This window comes from Petaurus breviceps, unplaced genomic scaffold (genome assembly GCF_028583685.1).
Source record: "Petaurus breviceps papuanus isolate PSGF00001 unplaced genomic scaffold, PetGlider_PUasm1.0 115, whole genome shotgun sequence".
Lineage (NCBI taxonomy): Eukaryota > Metazoa > Chordata > Mammalia > Diprotodontia > Petauridae > Petaurus > Petaurus breviceps.
Window position 1 is genome coordinate 3,514,979 of NW_027185612.1, and position 5,268 is coordinate 3,520,246.

Sequence of the window (5,268 nt, forward strand, 5' to 3'; positions counted from 1 at the left end):
ATTGCTCAGTCAATTTTCAATCATATCTGACTTTTCATGACCCCATTTGGGGTTTTCTTGGCAGAGATATTAGAGTGATTTGCTATTGCCTTCTCCAATTCATTTTACAGATGAAGAAACTCATTTTACAGATGAGACAAACAGGGTTAAGTGACCGGGGGTCATACAGCTAGCTTAGTGGCTGAGGCTGTAATTGAACTCAGGTGTTCATGACTCCAAGTCTGGTACTCTACTGCCCTGCTACCTGGTAAGTACAGAAAACAATTTGTGAATGTCAACTGAAGACTAGTAAAACCTTTAACCCTTTGCTAGTTCACCCTAAAATTGCAACTAAACTGAGAATAAGTGAATAAAAATAAGTGAAAATCTGTGACAGAGATATTTTGTATGACTATCTTCCCTCTCTTCCATCTTTTAGAATAAGAGAAAACATGTCAACTCTCTTCAGCTGTGACCTGGAAAGAATGTGTAGTCTGTAGCCTTCAATCCCATGTGGATGAGAGCTATTAATTGCTTAATACTTCATCAGTTTACAGTTGTGGTTCTGTAGCATAATGAATGGATTTGAACCATAGAGTTTTGTCCTTGTATAATTTTGGGCTTAATAAGTGCTTGGTGATTTCATTTGGGCCTTAGTTTCCTCATTTGTAAAATGGTCTTACCAACAGTGTAAAGGGAAAGAGCATTGAAAGGTATCTGAACTCTGATTAATGCAACAATCAGTGGTGACTCTAAAGAACTGAAGAGAAATAAACCTTTTTCTCTGAGAAAAGAGGTGGATTATAGACGCAGAATTAAGGCATATATTGTCAGACTTAGCCAATGTGTTGCTTCATTTTGCTTAACTATACTTTTTTTCTATAGAAGAGAGTGGGGGTAGAAACATTATGGAGAAGTCATAGTGAGGTGACATTTATGTTAAATTAAATGAAAGTGTTAAATGGGATTATTTTAGGTTCCTAATCTAAAATGTTACAAAATTTTACAGTTTGGGTTTCAAAATCCAAAAGAGTATATGTGTGTTTGTGTGATTATTTACACAATTTTTCACCCTAAATAAAAATTCTCTGTAACATTTCTATTAAAAAAATCAAAGTTTAACTTGTAAAATTCAGAGTTTACCTGGATCATGGTTCTAGTTTAGGCTTTTTACTTCTTTTTCATATCAAATTTGTTGCCCCTTGTTTGGGGCTAGGCCTAAGTCAAACCTACCTCTGGGAGTTTGTGTTCATATGGAACAAAATGAGACATTTATAGGTTATTCAACAATAACATTTAACAAAAGGAGATTTACTTAGCTTTCACAGAAGAACGATGTTTAACAAGGATAGATATTAAGAACCTTTTGAGTTGATCTGGGTACCTTTTATAAGGAAAAATTTGTCTAAAAAACTGCAAGGGAGCAGTTAAGAGATTGCTCTTTTAACACTTCTGTTTGTTTCTTTTCCTTCTTGATTCCGTATTGCTTTTGGGAAGTGTCAAAACTGGAATATTTTCTAGTTTAATGACTAAGTCAAAATTTAGTCATTCAACAGAAGGTATTCTTATCATATGAAGTCAAGGCCTAGGTCAGTTAATGAATTTGGAAGGTGCCTACTAGCCTCCAGAATCAAATGGAAGGAAACAATAATTGATTGCCTTCTGGAAAACTCTGCTTATGCCAAGGCATTACAGGAATTTTTCTAGTCTGCTGTTTAGAACTGGCCCAATTCCCATAGACACAAAAAGGGAGTATTTTCTTTAGTTATTTTGGGGAAATTAAGAGGCTCATAGAAGGAATGGATAAGAGGGGATGGATAAGAGAATAGTAAGAAGTATTTCCAGAATTCCCTTAATGCTAGTGCTTTTCCTCTGTTGAATATTTCTAGTTTATCCTGTGTGTATTTTGTTTGTACATAGTTGTTTGCATGTTGTCTCCACCATTAGACTGTGAGCTCCTTGAGAGAATTTTTTTTGCCTTTTTTTCTATTTTCTATATTCTCACAAAATAATCCAAGTCTGTTTAAAGTAGTGAAATTGTACTTATTTGGAGCAGTTTAAGTTAAGTTTTACCCTAGGTGGACTGATCTGGGACTCAGGGGGGACTTTGTACAAGAGGAATATAAAACAAGTTTTTAGGACTTTGACAAGGAGGTCTATGAGACCTCAGAGAACCTCCTTGCTTACTGCTTTTTAACTTTCTTGACACTAGCTTTTATTTGTTTTTAATCTCTGAACTTGTATTTAATTACATGAGAACTCCTTCTGCCAGAGGGAACTGGAATATATATATATATATATATATAATTTTTTTTTTTTAGGGCAATTGGGTTTTTTAAGTAACTTGCCCAAGGTCACATGGCTAGGTTTTTTGTTTGTGTATGTTAAATGTCTGAAGCCAGATCCAAACTCAGGTCCTCCTGACTCCAGGGCCAGCACTCACTGTGCCACCTAGCCAGCCCCCAAAATTCCTCAATCTCTCTCATTTGATTTTTTTTTTTTTGCTTTTTGGAGGGAAATTGGGGTTAAGTGACTTGCCCAAAGTCACATGGCCAGCAATTGTGTCAAGTGTCTGAGGCCGGATTTTAACTCAGGTCCTCCTGACTCCCAGGGTCAGCACTTTACTCAATGCACCACCTAGCTGCCCCTGGAATATGTTTTTTAGCAAAGGGAATGTTTGTTTTAAACCTTGTGCTCTTGAATGACCCATTGCCCAAAATGATGACTAGCTCCTGGGACAGCTTTGCTAATATCTTAAAGAGCCCTTCTACAAGGGCCTCAATCTCCTCCTCAGAAAAGCACTCATTTTGGACTTATTTTGCACATATTTCAGAGAACTTAGAGACTGAACTGTGAAAATTTTTGGAGTTTAAGGGGAGAAAAAGAGTAGGCTATAGCTATTTTGGAAGGGTACAATTCTATAGTGGAGGATGCAAATTTAACATGAATTCTTTAAAGATACCATTAAATTTTTCTGTACTTGTAAGATGACCTCACAACCAATGTATAAATAATTAGAGGTAAGGTGAAATTTGTTTGATTTATGCCAGATCTTATCCTAGCTGAAAATTTCTCAAAAACTGAGAGCTTTGGCTTGTTCAACCTATATATCATGTAATTATAATAAAATTTGCCACTGGAGAAAATTCCAGATAATGCACCTTCCTCCTCTCTTTGCTAAAGTGGAGGACTATAGGTGTTGAATAGTATATGTGTTGTCAGACATGATTGGTTTTATTGAACTGTTCTTACCCTTCCCTTTCCCCTCCCCTCCTTTTTCCTTTCCCTTTTCTCTTTCCCTCCTCCTCTTCCTTCTCTTTCCTTTATAACCTGTTGTAAGAGACAGATTACTGGGTGGGGAAGGAGAAGATATATATTTAGAAATGAAGGTAATATAAAAATAAGATAAAATAACAAAGCTATACATTAACTCAAAAATCATTTAATTCTTAAGCACCTTTGTTTTACTTCTATCTACTTGTCTGCATTTCTTTGATCTTTGATGGAATTGACTCAAGTAGTTCTTCAGGTAAATTAAGCTGAGATGCTTTTTATCTATGATGAAAGTAAAAATACTTGCACTACTTTACAGAGTTGTTATGGAGAAAGTAATCTGTTAACTTCAAATTGCTGTGCAAATGTAGTTGCCATTCCATATGGTTTCATCTCTGTGGGTACTTCTATCCATGAAGAACAATCCTGGGCAAGTCATTTAATTTTTATGAACCCCAGTTTTCTAATCTATATAATGAGGGGGCTGGATTTAGTGATCTTCAAAGTCCTTGCTAGCTCTAAATTTATGACAGATGAATGAAAAGCATCTACATACTGACTTTGTGCCAGCATAGTAGTAAATTTGGGACACAGACTGGGGACACAAATAGAAAAAGCCAAATAGTCTCTACTCCCAAGGAGTCCTCCCTTTAAAGGAGGGAGACCATATAAAAAGTGGGGAAAAGCCCTGGAGTCTTGATAAAAACAGGCAAATGTAAGCCTCAGGAGTTATATCATTAGATCAGGTGACAGTGCTGGGAGGAGTGGTGTGGAGAGGGGGTGGGCAGGAATCTCCAGAGTAGATTGTAAAGTCTAGAGGACTTTAGGAGGCAGTGGTAGGGTATATGATAAGGCCTGGATGTCTTCTACCTCACCAGAAAGAATAGAGTTGGCAATTCCTAACTTAGTCAAGCCATGTAAGCAATCAGGCAGCCCAAATTGTTTGCAGGGTAGGATGGGGAGGAGGAAGGCAAAAGAGGAAGGTGCTGTTTTCATTAGTAATGATAACCAGAAAAATTCAACACCTGGTGGTCAGCCTTTCTGAACTAGGCTAGGCCTCAGATGACATCATTCTGTCACTGGACTCATACTTGAAACTTTTCGAGTTTGGTATAACCTAGCAGAACTTACTGTCTACTGGTATACATAGTCTTAGAGAACCTAGGGTCACTTTACACAACAGTGAAGAGTAGAAATCTATTATTGTTGTGATTGCTAATAATAAGGCTTCAAGTAAAGAGTGGAGTTTAACTACTTATCCAGTAGGCTATGGAGGGGTTTCTTTTCCAGGCAAGGGTGGGACTCTGAGTTATATTCTAACTTAAAGATTCTGTGATAATAAAATGGCAGTTTTAGTCTTCTCTTTCTCATCCTTCTTCCTAGGTAGAATGTGTTGCCATGAAGGCAGATTTTTTTAAACCTAATTTAGATCTCTAAGGCTTTAGATCCTGTCTCTTTACAGTCCCTATGACTTTAAATTTCAGTTTTCTCAGCTACAAAATGAAAGGCTGAATTAGATAGCCTTTGAGGGCCTTCTGGCTCTAAGGTCTTATGTTCTGAGTTCAATGGCTTAGGTCTCTGGTGGGAGGAAAAAGAAGTGAGGAGGTGTGTCGTGTAGTGCTGGGTGTGTGTGTGTGTGTGATCACTGTTACGTCAAATCACAAAACTTTAGAATATTAGAGCAAGGGCTCTTAGAGAGCATGCTGTAGAAAGAATCAAGAGGTAAAGTGACTTGCTCACTGTCACACTCAATGACAAATTCAGCATTAGTGCCCATGTAGGTTCCCTACTATTCTGATTAGTTTAGGTCAGGAGTGGGGAACCTGGGGCCGAAGGTCTATGTACAAAATTGGTCACACCTATTGACTTCAAAAAAAAGGCCATTTGTTTGGGATATTTAAAAGCATGGGTAACCTTGAGATTTTTAGATTTTCCTGAAACAGAGCCCTTAACATGAGCCTTAAACACAGGAGGTGCTCAATAAATACATCTAAGGCCTTATGAGGCCTTTTCTCA